This window comes from Hyperolius riggenbachi, chromosome 8, assembly GCF_040937935.1.
Source record: "Hyperolius riggenbachi isolate aHypRig1 chromosome 8, aHypRig1.pri, whole genome shotgun sequence".
In the NCBI taxonomy this organism is placed as follows: Eukaryota; Metazoa; Chordata; class Amphibia; order Anura; family Hyperoliidae; genus Hyperolius; species Hyperolius riggenbachi.
This window is the reverse complement of record NC_090653.1, coordinates 118,404,117-118,421,034: the sequence shown is the minus strand read 5'-3', so window position 1 is coordinate 118,421,034 and position 16,918 is coordinate 118,404,117. Positions and strand designations below refer to the sequence as shown.

Genomic DNA, 16,918 nt, shown 5'->3' with positions numbered 1-16,918 from the left:
TAGGACATTAAATAAATTATTAGGGAAAGGGAGGTGCTGAAGGGGGTGTGGCTAGAAAACAGCAAAAATCTATTAACGCACACTCACATGCAAATGTTCACACAATTGCATTCACAGATTCACTCATCCAGGCACAACTGTTATCCCTACAGCTAAATTAAAAGCCAGGGTTTTAGTTCACAGAAGAATGCATTCTTATCATTGACCCCTGTGGCTAGGGTCCAATTCGGTGCACTCCCCCTTCCCCTGTATGTTTGTCAGCATGCAGACAGCTTATGCTGGTGTATGCGCATTGTGCACATGGACACATAACATTAGCTCCCTTGTGCGATTGGTAAGATGCACTGTCTTTCCCAGGAGAGGAAGTTAGGATGTGTGCTCCTAATCCATTGATAGGTTTGATGCAATGAATGTGTTTGCATGTCTGCACTATGCATGTTACAGGGCCAGAGTTAGGACACCTATGTTTACCTGGGTACTTCTGCGCAGTATAGGTGATTAAGCATAAAAATTGCATTCTTCTGTGAACTAAAACCCTGGCTTTTAATTTAGCTGTAGGGATAACAGTTGTGCCTGGATGAGTGAATCTGTGAATGCAATTGTGTGAACATTTGCATGTGAGTGTGCGAAGGGTTAATAGATTTTTGCTGTTTTCTAGCCACACCCCCTTCAGCACCTCCCTTTCCCTAATAATTTATTTAATGTCCTAACTAGAGGCGATGTGCCTGGATATATGTATGTTTATTCTTATCATTGACCCCTGTGGCTAGGGTCCAATTCGGTGCACTCCCCCTTCCCCTGTATGTTTGTCAGCATGCAGACAGCTTATGCTGGTGTATGCGCTTTGTGCACATGGACACATAACATTAGCTCCCTTGTGCGATTGGTAAGATGCACTGTCTTTCCCAGGAGAGGAAGTTAGGATGTGTGCTCCTAATCCATTGATAGGTTTGATGCAATGAATGTGTTTGCATGTCTGCACTATGCATGTTACAGGGCCAGAGTTAGGACACCTATGTTTACCTGGGTACTTCTGCGCAGTATAGGTGATTAAGCATAAGAATGCATTCTTCTGTGAACTAAAACCCTGGCTTTTAATTTAGCTGTAGGGATAACAGTTGTGCCTGGATGAGTGAATCTGTGAATGCAATTGTGTGAACATTTGCATGTGAGTGTGCGAAGGGTTAATAGATTTTTACTGTTTTTGTAAAGTAAGGGAATTGGAGATAGTTTTTTTAATATATTTATATATACCCATGCGAGTTGGCTGCACTTGCCGCTGCTCATGGGGAGAGTAGGAACAAGGTGGCCCCATGCTTTCTTTTTTTCAGGGGGCCCCATTCAGTTGCTGACATCACAGAATAGCTTTGTCCAGCCTCTAAACCTGAAAGCAGGGATTTTTCTGACTTTTGTTTTTACCTTGAGAGATATTATCTTTGTTTGATGCCTTGATGCTCATTATGGACGTCTTTCCTTTTGAGATTGCTCATATTGAAGTTCTCAAGTAATACATACAGACTGTAAATACTAATTGAGCTTGAGAATTCGTTCACTTTTGCTTTGAATACTCCATCCAGTGGGTGCAAGTGGCAAATACAAAATAGTTAATTTTAAAAGTATGCAAAATATTTTTAAAACTCCACTTGTCTGACATTATGTTATCGGTTATTGCTTTCTGTGCTTATCTTATGCTACATATTAAATTCAGTCAGTCTAAACATGTTTTATGAACGTTAGCTGTTTTCTTTTAGCTCTTCATATTTTAGATACAAAGGTCTCCACATGAGGAGCTGTTTTTTTCTTCTTCTAAGTTACTCAGCACAGCAGCACTCAATAAATCCTATAGCTGACAGTTCTTCTCACAGTACTTGGTGCATTGTACTGTAAGCAAACAAGCTAGAGGTCTACACATACCTTGCTGTAGTTTATAACTAAGCACACACAGTTCTAACCTATGCAGCTCTGCACTGAACAAATTGTGAAGCTGACAGATCATCTCACAGTACTAGCTGCAGTGCACAGTTAGCAAAGACTACATGTACTTAGTTGTCATTTGTAATGATGCACACACACTTCCAACCTATGCAATTCTGCATTTTTTCTTAATTGGCTGTAAGATCAAATTTCTACTCTTTGTGACCTTGACAACAATTTATTGCTAGAAGTACTCTTTTTATGAGACTGTCCAGATATTCCCACCTTGATGTTGGTGTGTGATTAGCTGCAAGTTGCAGGAACCAACATTACTTATTTTTTCAGTTTCTGAAATAGCTGTGTTTTCTATGCATATAAATACAAATATTCAATCTAAAATGGCATAGGACATTAATCTTTGCAATGTTTGGAGTGAAATGAAAGATGTACATTTTTTAACAAAAGTGGTATTTCCCTTTAAGCCATAATTTAAAATTGTTTTTCGTAAACGTGAGCAGGTTGTCTAAGTTACTGGAACCATATCACTCCCAGAATCTCCAGCAGGAAGAGGAAGAGTTGGCAGTTTTTTACTGCTGTTTCCGAGAAATACAAAAATCAACTTGCAAATTAGTCAACTGGTATGCACTGGGCTCATAAGAAAATCAGATTCAGGATGTAGGTGATAAATGTTCTAAGATTCCTAAAAGTTGATATCATTTTGCTTACCGAGCTGTGACTTTCCATGGCTTTGCAAAAGCAAGTACATTTGATATGTGCATAACAAAAATGTTAACAGTAAGCTAAATAATATGTATACAGAACAGTGTGAATAACATTTGAGAGATGTTTGTATTGTACTTTTATACTTCAAAACATTAAATGACTATATTTGAAGATCAGCTTATCTGCCTGGGTGGGTAGGTTCACTATACAATACTTTCTGTTCCAAAAACAGTTGTATACAACTGATTCACTAGGCAAAAAAATGTGTTAATACTCTATTGTTTTCTTATGTATTTGCTTGTAAATCTATAGGAAGTTTTTCAGGAGGATCAGGATTTGCTTAACCACTTAAGGACCGCCCCCAGCTGATGGGCGGCGGCAAAGTCCGGGCCCAAACGACCGCAATACGCCCATCCGCGGGGGCGGCTGCGGGAGTGGCTATGCGGCGATCGCGTCATTCGTGACGCGATCAGCCGCCGGGGACTGGCTCCGCCCACCGTTCGCTGTAACCCGCCGGCCGTTTGGAAGCGCCGGCGGGTTACTAGCACCCGGATCGCCGCTGCACGTATGTATAATAGGCTTTGCAATGTATACAAAGCCTATTATACTGGCTGCCTCCTGCCCTGGTGGTCCCAGTGTCCGAGGGACCACCAGGGCAGGCTGCAGCCACCCTAGTCTGCACCCAAGCACACTGATTTCCCCCCCCCTGCCCCCTGATCGCCCACAGCACCCCTCAGACCCCCCCTGCCCACCCCCCAGACCACTGTTTGCACCCAGTCACCCCCCTAATCACCCATCAATCACTCCCTGTCACTATCTGTCAACGCTATTTTTTTTTTTAGTCCCTAATCTGCCCCCTACTCCCTCCTGATCACCCCCCACCCCTCAGATTCTCCCCAGACCCCCCCCCCCCGTGTACTGTATGCATCTATCCCCCCTGATCACCTGTCAATCACCTGTCAATCACCCGTCAATCACCCGTCAATCACCCCCTGTCACTGCTACCCATCAATCAGCCCCTAACCTGCCCCTTGCGGGCAATCTGATCACCCACCCACACCAATAGATCGCCCGCAGATCCGACATCAGATCACCTCCCAAGTGCAGTGTTTACATCTATTCTCTCCTCTAAACACCCACTAATTACCCATCAATCACCCATCAATCACCCCCTATCACCACCTGTCACTGTTACCCATCAGATTAGACCCTAATCTGCCCCTTGCGGGCACCCAATCACCCGCCCACACGCTCAGATTGCCCTCAGACCCCCCCTTATTAATTCACCAGTGCAATATTTACATCTGTTATTCCCTGTAATAACCCACTGATCACCTGTCAATCACCTATCAATCACCCATCAATCACCCCCTGTCACTGCCACCCATCAATCACCCCCTGTCACTGCCACCCATCAATCAGCCCCTAACCTGCCCCTTGCGGGCAATCTGATCACCCACCCACACCAATAGATCGCCCGCAGATCCGACATCAGATCACCTCCCAAGTGCAGTGTTTACATCTCTTCTCTCCTCTAAACACCCACTAATTACCCATCAATCACCCCCTATCACCACCTGTCACTGTTACCCATCAGATTAGACCCTAATCTGCCCCTTGCGGGCACCCAATCACCCGCCCACACGCTCAGATTGCCCTCAGACCCCCCCTTATCAATTCGCCAGTGCAATATTTACATCTGTTATTCCCTGTAATAACCCACTGATCACCTGTCAATCACCTATCAATCACCCCCTGTCACTGCCACCCATCAATCACCCCCTGTCACTGCCACCCATCAATCAGCCCCTAACCTGCCCCTTGCGGGCAATCTGATCACCCACCCACACCAATAGATCGCCCGCAGATCCGACATCAGATCACCTCTCAAGTGCAGTGTTTACATCTCTTCTCTCCTCTAAACACCCACTAATTACCCATTAATCACCCCCTATCACCACCTGTCACTGTTACCCATCAGATTAGACCCTAATCTGCCCCTTGCGGGCACCCAATCACCCGCCCACACCTCAGAACGCCCTCAGACCCCAGCCCTGATCACCTCGCTAGTGCATTGCTTGCATCTATTTCCCCCTCTAATCACACCTTGAGACACCCATCAATCACCTCCTGTCACCCCCTAGCACACCTACCCATCAGATCAGGCCCTAATTTGCCCCATGTGGGCTCCTGATCACTCGGCCAAACCCTCAGATCCCCCTCAGACCCCCTTCCGATCACCGCCCCAGTGCATTGATTGCATCTATTTTCCTCTCTTACTGCCCCCTGAGACACCCATCAATCACCTCCTGTCACCCTAGCACTCCTATCAATCAGATCAGGCCCAAAACATCCTGTCATCTAAGAGGTCACCCTGCTTCTGACCGGTTCCACAAAATGTGCCCCCTCATAGACCACCTGTCATCAAAATTTGCAGATGCTTATACCCCTGAACAGTCATTTTGAGAAATTTGGTTTCCAGACTACTCACAGTTTTGGGCCCGTAAAATGCCAGGGCAGTATAGGAACCCCACAAGTGACCCCATTTTAGAAAGAAGACACCCCAAGGTATTCTGTTAGGTGTATGATGAGTTCATAGAAGATTTTATTTTTTGTCAAAAGTTAGCGGAAATTGGATTTTTATTGTTTTTTTCACAAAGTGTCATTTTTCACTAACTTGTGACAAAAAATAAAATCTTCTATAAACTCACCATACCCCTAACGGAATACCTTGGGGTGTCTTCTTTCTAAAATGGGGTCACTTGTGGGGTTCCTATACTGCCCTGGCATTTTAGGGGCCCTAAACCGTGAGGAGTAGTCTAGAAAACAAATGCCTCAAAATGACCTGTGAATAGGATGTTGGGCACCTTAGCGCACCTAGGCTGCAAAAAAGTGTCACACATGTGGTATCTCCATACTCAGGAGAAGTAGTATAATGTGTTTTGTGGTGTATTTTTACACATACCCATGCTGGGTGGGAGAAATCTCTCTGTAAATGGACAATTGTGTGTAAAAAAAATCAAACATGTGTCAATTACAGAGATATTTCTCCCACCCAGCATGGTTATTTGTAAAAATACACCACAAAACACATTATACTACTTCTTCTGAGTACGGCGATACCACATGTGTGACACTTTTTTGCAGCCTAACTGTGCTAAGGGGCCCAAAGTCCAATGAGTACCTTTAGGATTTCACAGGTCATTTTGCGATATTTGGTTTCAAGACTACTCCTCACGGTTTAGGGCCCCTAAAATGCCAGGGCAGTATAGGAACCCCACAAGTGGCCCCATTTTAGAAATAAGACACCCCAAGGTATTCTGTTAGGTGTATGATGAGTTCATAGAAGATTTTATTTTTTGTCACAAGTTAGCGGAAAATGACACTTTGTGAAAAAAACAATTAAAATCAATTTCCGCTAACTTGTGACAAAAAAAAAAAAATCTTCTATGAACTCACCATCCTCCTAACGGAATACCTTGGGGTGTCTTCTTTCTAAAATGGGGTGATTTGTGGGGTTCCTATACTGTCCTGGCATTTTAGGGGCCCTAAACCGTGAGGAGTAGTCTTGAAACGAAATTTCTCAAAATGACCTGTGAAATCCTAAAGGTACTCATTGAACTTTGGGCCCCTTAGCGCAGTTAGGGTGCAAAAAAGTGCCACACATGTGGTATCACCGTACTCAGGAGAAGTAGTATAATGTGTTTTGGGGTGTATTTTTCCACATACCCATGCTGAGTGGGAGAAATATCTCTATAAATAGACAATTGTGTGTAAAAAAAATAAAACAATTGTCATTTACGGAGATATTTCTCCCACCCAGCATGGGTATGTGTAAAAATACACCCCAAAACACATTATACTACTTCTCCTGAGTACGGCAATACCACATGTGTGGCACTTTTTTGCAGCCTAACTGCGCTAAGGGGCCCAAAGTCCAATGAGCATCTTTAGGCTTTACAGGGGTGCTTACAATTAGGCACCCCCCAAAATGCCAGGACAGTGAACACACCCCACAAATGACCCCATTTTGGACAGTAGACACTTCAAGGTATTCAGAGAGGAGCATAGTGAGTCCGTGGCAGATTTAATTTTTTTTTGTCGCAAGTTAGAAGAAATGGAAACTTTTTTTTTTGTCACAAAGTGTCATTTTCCGCTAACTTGTGACAAAAAATAAAATCTTCTATGAACTCACCATGCCTCTCACTGAATACTTTGGGATGTCTTCTTTCCAAAATGGGGTCATTTGGTAGGTATTTGTACTATCCTGGAATTTTAGCCCCTCATGAAACCTGACAGGTGCGCAGAAAAGTCAGAGATGCTTGAAAATGGGAAAATTCACTTTTGGCACCATAGTTTGTAAACGCTATAACTTTTACCCAATCCAATAAATATACACTCAATGTTTTTTTTTAATCAAAGACATGTAGCAGAATAACTTTCGTGCTCAAATGTATAGGAAATTTTACTTTATTTGAAAAATGTCAGCACAGCAAGTTAAAAAAGTCATTTTTTTGCCAAAATTCATGTCTTTTTTGATGAATATAATAAAAACTAAAACTCGCAGCAGCAATCAAATAGCAGCAAAAGAAAGCTGTATTGGTGACAAGAAAAGGAGGTAAAATTCCTTTAGGTGGTAGGTTGTATGACCGAGCAATAAACCGTGAAAGCTGCAGTGGTCTGAATGGAGAAAAAGGCTCTGGTCCTTAAGGGGCGAAAAGACTGTGGTCCTCAAGTGGTTAAATATAGAAGAGACTCTAATCTTCTAGATGCGCTGTTTTCATTCGCGTTAAAGCAGTGTTTGTCATGCACATTGATCTTTTGGTTTGGTCAAAACATAATACTATTGATATTTGAGTAATACGCTGGGAAGTTCACAGACTCTCCTATAATGTCCTGGTAAACCAATTAGTTACTAGGAATGACCAGGAGACTCTGGCAGCCATTGTGCTGGTTGCCGGTGGGAGGCATCCTATTGCACTTTATGATCACATGGTATACGATTCATCCAGGTCCTGTAAACAAGCGTACACATGACTTACAGCACTCATTATATTATAGCATTGTATCTAGCTGGTCAGATCAGACGTGTTGTAAAGCACTTATTATTTTGTGCTACCAGTGGAGATTATTATTCTGTATTGTGTGAAAATAAGCATGTTACACAAAGCACTAGGAAATATTGCTGTTGTTTAGAGTATTCCAGGACTCTTGGGATGGTGCATCAAATTGACGCACCGCTACTGCAGCCTAATTAAAGTCTATGGGGAAGTTCATACTTCCTACGTTGTGGTACAGTGCCCCGGAAGTGCCCAATTTAACACAAGTACATACCTATGTTACCATGCAGCTCCTGCAGTGACCTACGGCGATCTGAGTTGGCCCATGAGTCATGTTAGTCTATGGCAGCACAGGGTTCTTTAAGCACATTGGCGTTGTGATGTTGTGCGCGGAAGCATAGGTTTCCAACACTTCCACATACCTGAAGCAGGGAGTGACTGCCAGCGCGCATCACTTCCTGCTTGGCCGAATGCCAGGCGGGGAATACCATATACTAATGTGGTATTCCCTGAAGGCCTGTTTTTGGCGGTGCAACGCTAATGCCAATATGCGGTGTGAAACCAGCCTTAAGCTTATTTTTCAACTGTTCATTTTCATTGCTGTCAGTGGTTTGTTTGTTTTTTTCTTTTGTTTTTTAGACTATAAGCACTAAAAAGAACTGGTGCCACTGACAGACCCTACTATTTTATCTATTCACCATGATTTCACTATTATTTCACTAGGGATTAATGTAGTAGTTTACTTACAAATGCAGTGTAACACCACCCACATTTAACAGCCCTGCTGCAAGTCTGCACATTGTAGTCCTTACAACTTTTAACTGTTAATAATCATTGCTTTGTGCTATCAGTGGGTCTTGCCATAGTAGATTATTTGCTAGTGCAGCATATTACAGCAAGCACTGAGAAGGATACAAATTAATGTGTGTATATATTTTGGTTGCACAGTATATGTACTTCCAAAGGGGACTAATACTTCATTCGTGTGTCACTTGTCACACTCACAACCACTTTAAGCTGTCATAATTAACAAGTAAATAATTAAAGGACAAAACTTACTGTGTAAAATGTAGTTACGCAGTTTACCTATTTGTAAAGGAGGATTTCCATGTCTTCAGGGTGTCAGTTGTCACAACTTGTTTTTATCACTTATATTAAAAAATAAAGGTCATAGTGTAGTGTCTAAAGTGGTAAATTGATTCTAAAGGGGAACCATAATTTCCACAGTATCACTTGTCACAAAGGTAGAGCAATAAAACATGTCACATGAGTTATGTGTCTTAACATATTTATCACCGGAATTATAAAACAATTTTCAGTGCTTTCCAAGAAACAAACCCCTTAAAAAGAAGTTTCAGATTAATTCAGTGCTACATTACAATGAAAAGCAGAGGAGAGGGTATAATTCACAATAAAAAGGATTGTGAACCAATCTCACCGCTGATAGAATAAAAGACACACATTCATGTTACAGAGTTTATGCAACTCTAAATGGGGCTGACATCTCACTAGCATGTTATTAGTTTCAGTTTAGTTTTTAAAACCACTTGCTGCTGTAAAAAAAAAAAAAAAACAACAACGACAAATTAGAACAAAGTTAAGGTGGCCATTCACTATAATTTTTTCATTGACATCCAGTAAAATTTGATCAGATCTGTTAGAAATCTATACAGTAAGCAGTTACTGATCAGTAACCAGAGGATTTTTGGTTGAAATTAATTGATTCAATCAATTACACCAGGAGGAAGATTTTGCTCAGTCAGCGGCAGGTTGGGAACGCATTGCTAGCGGCATTCAATTTCCGCCCAACGCAGCGGAGCTTACTCTCTCTTGTCAAACAGTGCTTCCTCCCATTTCTTCTCTCCACCACTGGGGCTTCTTCTTGTCTCTTCATTTCCAGAAAAATGTGTCATGTGATAAACACTAAAGGCCATAAATACTAGAGGCCTCTAATTGTCACGTAAGGTACATGCCATGGTGCTCCTAGCGTTTGGCCTCTAGTCTCAGTATACACAGCTTCCGGGGAGTGAAGAGTAGAGATAGAGCTCCTGCAGTGGAGAGAAGAAACGGGAGGAACGGGAGGAACTACCAGCGGTGCCCCTACATGCTGCATGACTGGGGGGTGATGGCAAGATGAGGAGACCCAGCAGGCAGTGTGCATAGATTTTAATCAATTTAATGCTGAAATCTTTTGAAAATCTGTACAGTGTGTGGAGGGATTGGATCAGATCTCTCTCTGATTCGTTAATAATCTAAGAGGTGTCTATTTTGTGTGACTGTGATTTGCCTTCTTAAAACAGAAGGAAACTTTATCACTGTAGCCAGGCTCGCATCCAGAACCACTGGTGTACAGCAAGCAGGTTCTGGACGCGAGCCTGGCTACAGTGCCATAAAGAGATAATTTCATACCTCCCAACATTTAAACTTCACAAACCGGGACACAGGCCACACCCCCTAACCACACCCCCAACATCCCTAGTCACGCCCACCTTTTTTTATAAAAAATAAATATTTGTATTTTATTAATTCATTTTACTTCCGACGGGGGGGGGGGGGGGGGGGGGGGCATCAGGGTGCCCGTGGGTGCGGAGGAGGGGAGAGGAAAACCTGATCGAGGCACCAGCCGTGGGGGATCCCGTATGCTATTTGGTATGGGTGGCCGCTATTTCTCCCTCCCTCCCTCCTAATGTGCCCCCCAGTGTCCCCCCTGCAGAGATAAATGCGCAGCAGCGGAGCGGGCTGTCATTAATCTTACCATTGCCTCTCCGACTACCGGGATCTCGTCTGGTCTTCTCGGCTTCCTGTGATGTCACAGGAAACCGGAAGCCTAGAAGAGCCAGATGCCGGTAGTCGGAGAGGCAATAATGACAGCCCGCTCCGCTGCTGCGCATTTATCTCTGCAGGGGGGACACTGGGGGGCACATTAGGAGGGAGGGAGGGAGAAACAGCGGCCACCCATACCAAATAGCATACGGGATCCCCCACGGCTGGTGCCTCGATCAGGTTTTTTTCCCCCCTTGCCCAGCGGCCGGGACACAAGGGGAGGGGGGGGGGGGAGCGCGGGATGGCGGGAGGGGCCCCCAAATCGTGACCGTCCCGATGAAAATGGGACGGTTGGGGCCTATGTAATTTGCATATTCAGTAGTGGTGCAGTGTGGGTAACCACAGATGTTCACTTAGGCCTAGTGCACACCAGAGCGGTTTGGCTGCAGTTTGCGATCCGCTTGCGGGTGCGGATCTGCTAGGGTAATGTATTTCAATGGGCTGGTGCACACCAGAGTGGGAGGCGTTTTGCAGAAACGCATACTCCCGGGCTGCTGCAGATTTTGGATTGCGGATGCGTTTCTGCCTCAATGTTAAGTATAGGAAAAACGCAAACCGCTCTGAAAAACAGCACTTCAGAGCGGTTTGCCAGGCGTTTTTTGTTACAGTAGCTGTTCAGTAACAGCTTTACTGTAACAATACATGAAATCTACTACACCAAAACCGCTACACAAAACCGCAAAACACTAGCTGAAACGCTGCAGAAAAATAAGAAAAAGCGTTTCAAAATCTGCTAGCATTTTGCGGATCTGCTAGCGGTTTTTGGTGTGCACTAGGCCTTAAAGCTGAATTATTGCAAGTTTCATTTTGTTTTAAGAAGGCAAATCATACCATATTGCTCTTTAGTAGGAGGGCTTTTCGGACTCTGTTAGCCCCCTATACCTTCCTAGTGGTTAGGGTCACTCCAAGCTGCTTGGTTACTCTGTGTGACTCTGATATAGATACATAAATAAAATGTACAACTTTGTGTGTACAGGACACATCTACTGTAGTTGCAAATTAATCTTTTTGCATTATGTTACTGTGTTACTTGTCACAGCCACTTTGCATTACTGATCATATTAATTCACTCCATTTATTGTGTATCCATAGTAACTGCACTGTCCACTTGGTTTTAAAACAGCAATGTAATCTCTCTACTGTACCAGTTCTTGCCACAACTACTTTGTGTTACCATTGTTGAAAATACTGAACTATGTGAATTCAACTGTAGTTAAACAGTTAATTCAGTTCTAAGCGGGAATTGTTTTTCTTTAAAGGACATCCGAAGTAAAAATAAACTGATGAGATAAACAATTGTATCTATCCTTCTTCTCTTGTTTAGATATCTCACAGTTTTATTTTATATTTTAATCTATTTTTTAAGTTTTTACTGTTTCATTGTCTTTGACACATGAATCAAAGTATGCCAGAGCTCAACTCTGTGAACTGTTGACCCTTTTTATCTCTTTCCTCCTCTTAGTAGCCGTTTACTGACAGGAAAGTGGTTTATGTCTGTAATTCCTTAACAGTGAGGGTTATGCTATAGTCCGACCCAGTCGTAACCCAGACAGAAACTACCACTTGCGTACCTGATGTTTAACTATTTCGGACAGAGAATGAAAAAACGGAACACAGCATAGTCATTTGTGTGCTTGGTACTATACATACACATGTCTATCTCCTCATGTCACATGTCACCTCGGTTATCCTTTAAGCGTGTCACTTGTTGTCCCATAACCACTATTTGTTATTAATGTAAAAATAGAGGACACAACTCTTGGTGGCTGTCCTATGTTTCTAACATACGAACAACAGGAACAAACAAAAACTATGAAGCAGTGGTGGTAGTTGTAGAGGTGGACTGGGGAGATTTAGTCCTCGATCAGCTCTATTTTAATCAAGCTGTACTAGGGTTTCCAAGAGTGCAAGACGCAAGATATGTTTGTCATTGCTTAAATATGGTGTTATGTACACTTTAAAATCATAGCAAACTATAGATCTAGGTGAGATAATAATAAATCACAACCTTCAATAACAAATCATTTATAACTTCATCGTAGGCACAGAATATCCAATTTACAGTGAGCTGTGAGCAGGCTCCCTCCACATCCCCTATGTAAAATTCCACAGATACTCTGACACAGCCAGCAATGAGCAATCTTGTTTGATATTACCTTTCAGGCTGTTGATAGAGAACTCAAAACCACTGGAGGGAAAAATCAGGACATTCCTTGTATTGATGCTTCAAACTTACTTTATTCTGAAAAGGTACAGAAGGACCGACCAAGGGAGAAAGAGCAAAGGGGGTCAGTGTGCTTTACAATTACTACTAGTTGGGATCTGTATTATCCATTGAAACAGTATCTAAAGGCTGCAACCTGATCATATATCCAGAAGACACACTCCATAAAATCCTTCTGAGTGAGAAGTGTCATCCAAAAAAAGAACATTTAAAAACATCGGCTTTTCAGCTCAATCCTACATGTCTAATGGTGGCCATTAATGGTCCAATCTTTTTCATCCGATCTTATAATTTCGATGTTAAAAGGGACTAAAATTATCCATTCAGTATATTCACTCAATTCACCCACTATCCAGGTCAGAGCTGGATTTACCATAAGGCACTGTAGGCACGTGCCTACAGTCTCCCGGTGATGGAAAGGTGATTCACTCTGCACCTCCCTCCTTTAATATGTAAAGTCCTGAGCAGAGTGTAAATGAGAGGTTACTAACCAGATCACCCAGCTTTCGGCATTCCACTGACCAGATCTCCCTTTAGTCAGGGGAACCTCTAGCTACCTAATACTGAGGATAGCTCTGACTACATAATACTAAAAGGCACCTGTAGCTATCTACATTGGGCAGGGGAAGTAAGGAAGATGTGACAGCTGGGTCAGCCCAGTACACTTGTGGTGCAGTTCAGCGGGGGTGTTTGTAGGTTCATGGAGGGCAAAGTCTAGGGTGCCAGTGTAGAAAAAGAACTGCGCACCTTATTGTGTGAGTGTTGGTGCAGGACTCCTAGGCAGCATAAACAAGTATACAAAGGAGGGGTCCGCACACAGTCTTAGTGAAGAAAATAGTGCAAGTTTGTATTGCTCTATTATACACATGCAATGTTCATCTGACCGTTTTGGCGGATGATCATTTCGGGGACTTTAGGGGTCTACTTTGTAATGGCATAGACATAAAGAACATATATATGTTTTTTCTGCCTATGCCTTGACAAAGGGAACCTCTAAAGGCCCCAAAATGATTGTCGGCCAAAACGGTCAGATGAACATTGCGTGTGTGTAATGGAGCAATGAAAGTGTGCACTTTTTGCTTCACTAAGACTGAATGCGGACCCCTCCTTTGGATACTTGTCTAGGGTGCCAGGTTGTCTGTGCCTTTAGGCTCCAGTGATGTAAAATTGTCCTGATCCAGGTGGTGGCTGGACAGTGTACCAGTTAAAAACTCTGCCTCTGACACAGGAGACCTGGGTTCAAATCTTGTCTCTTACTGTTCAGTAAGCCAGCAACTATTTTGTGGGAGACCTTGGGCAAGATAACCTAACACTGCTACTGCCTATAGTGTGTGCTCTTGTGGCTTTAGCACTGGTGCATTCAGTCTGACAGGAGAAAAGTGCCATATAAATGTTCTGTGTCTGTGTCTTATATTACAACAGACTATATCCTGAAGGGTCACATGAAAACATTGTTTAAAAAACAAACAAAAACAAACCCTGCCTTTTCATAGATTAATGCAATACAATATTTTTAAAAGTGTTGATTAGGGCAATAATCAGTACCTATTTGGCAATCCACTAGAGCTGGGACACCTCTGTCCTTAAATTGCCATGTAATCTTATGACTTAAAAAGAATCTGTCATAAAAAAATGCCCCTGGGGGGTACTCACCTTGAGAAGGGAAAGCCTTTGGATCCTATTGAGGCTTCCCCCGACCTCCTGTGTAGCCCTAATCCAGCGCTGGCTCCCCCCAAAAAATCCACTAACAAGCTTGACTGCTCTACTGCGCAAGACTGCGGACTCAATCAGGCTTGGGCTATTTCTGCTGCTGGAGCCCAAGGGGGGGAGATGTTACTGCGCCTGCGCTGGATCCCTAAGATAAATATCGCTGTTTGCTGCCATCCATGGGTCCCAATGCTGGATCCATGTTGTACAGGAAAAAGGGGGAAGTCTCATTAAAGCGGATTCGAGATGAAAAACTAACTATAACAAGTAACTTGTCTATATATCTTATCAAAAGTTTAGATAGTTTACACAGCAAATCTAGCTGCAAACAGCTTTAATAGAATATGATTGATTATTCCTGTGATACAATGACAGCAGCCATGTTGTTTGTAAACATTACACAGAGGCAGGCTTATCTGTATCTTGAGCAAAAAAACCTAATCCCCCCTCCTCCTCCCTCCTCTCCTCTGCCTCTGAAATCTCTGGCTAGTAATACCTCCCCCTCCTCCTGCCCAGACTGAGCTCCCATGAGCCCTTGCTACTGTCTGAAAGTGCCTTGGCTCTCTGAAAACCTGTGGGTGTGGCTTCTTTAGTTTATAGAGAATTAGAGTATTAAAACAAAAACAAAAACGTATTTGGCTTGAGGAATGCCCTATAAACAATAGGAAAGGAACACAATTATGCAATGTGTAAAAGTTCATCTCGGATCCACTTTAAGATCTGAAAGCTTCCCCCTACTGAGGTAAATACCCCAGTTGCACTTTTTTTTATTAGTGATTCGCTTTAATGAAAGCAATTATAGCCTCTTTATTATAGCTACATCAGGTAATCTATTGAACTTCTGAACAAAAAACATAGGTCCTGTATGCAATTAACTTTTTCTCCTAAGTTTTCTCCTAGAATGGACTTTGTAATCTTGTATTTAAAATACTGTAACTTTTCAGCATTTTACAATTAAAAAAAGTATGAAAAAGTAGTTGAAAAAACTATACAACTTATTTTGAGTATGTTCTTGCTTGCTAGTAATTTAACATGCATTTTATTTACAAGTTGTGAAAATATCACCTAGGAGAAAACTGGTGAAAATTGCATATGGGCCATAAACTGTGTACTTAAAGTAAACCTTGCACACAAAGACTGCATAATGCATAAATGTGTTTATTTTCTCCTTTACAGTACAGCTTTTTCAATCTCATCAGTTTTATCTCCACGTTATATTTACATGGGAACAGGCAAGAGGGAGGTGAGCAATGATTGTACAAACAAAACAGCTTAAAATGTTCAATTCTGTGGCATCTCTTTATTATACCATGCTGAAGTGAGGCAAAACACTGGAGACACAAAATGCTGTAAATTATCTTTCTTTTGTACATAATGATGCCATCAGCAACAACATGGCAGCTCCAACAAATCAGACGACACAAATCAGCTGTGAAAGAAAAATAAAGCAACCAAAAAATGAACATTGGTAAGAAAGTTTGTTACTCAGGAGGCCGTTGATGTTACACGTCTTTGAAGTAAATGTTATGTAAATGTTTGTTTTATGGCGCTCATTCCTTCTCTTGAACGAAATTTGACTAACAGCTTTTAAAGTTTTGAGCTCTTCTAAGAAGAAAATTCAATTCTTGTGACTCATTATGTGCTAAACAGTGAACTACAGCAGGTGTTAGCAATCTGATTTAACTGTAATTCCTTCTTACTGGATTGTCTTACTTCCACTTCCTTTTTTGACTAGATATGTTGGCTGCCGTAGAGAGCTTTAACACTGGCCTCATTCAGAATTATTTAATAAAGTAGACCAAAATATACTCAACACATTTGCTTAGGGGCCCCTTACCAGGTTCTACATGTTTCCAAAGAGTGTAAAAGCAACAAAGGTTCTTTCTTAGCACAGTAATCCAAATACAGTGAACACAATATAGGTAATAACTACAACTACAGGTTGTAACTTGTAGCTATGAAGTTTGTTTAAAGGGGAACTTCAGCCTAAACAAACATACTGTTATTAAGTTACATTAGTTATGTTAATTAGAATAGATAGGTAATATAATCTTTTACCCACCCTGTTTTAAAAGAACAGGCAAATGTTTGTGATTCATGGGGGCTGCCATCTTTGTCATGGGGGCAGCCATCTTTTTATTTCAAAGGAGGTGACAGGGAGCATGAGACACAGTTCCAACTGTCCTGTGTCCTGACAACCCCTCCCAGCTGCTCACACTAGGCTTCAAATGTCAAATTCAAAATGCAAAAAAAAAAAAAATTGCACCAAAACAGCAGAACGAGAACAACATCAGAAATCCCATCATGCTTTGCACAGCATAAGGGGAAAACTGGCCGGGCAGTTTTCTTCTGTGCAGCTAAAAATGAGGCTTGTATAAGAGAAACAAAGTTCTGATGCTGTGAAACGGTTAAAGAAACACCAGGCCTTTTCAGTGCTGCTGAGTCGATTTTTAGTCTGGAGGTTCAC

The 16,918-nt window shown here is 42.3% G+C and overlaps 1 long non-coding RNA gene across 1 annotated transcript in view; it reads left to right on the top strand.

Moving 5' to 3' along the window:
* LOC137528299 (uncharacterized) overlaps positions 1–15,680 on the top strand; it is a 45,246-nt gene extending 29,566 nt beyond the window's left edge. The window contains exon 3 of the long non-coding RNA XR_011023351.1: positions 15,628–15,680. This is a non-coding gene — a long non-coding RNA (uncharacterized lncRNA). The remainder of the gene's footprint in view (positions 1–15,627) is intronic.
* The last annotated feature ends 1,238 nt before the right edge of the window (positions 15,681–16,918 follow it).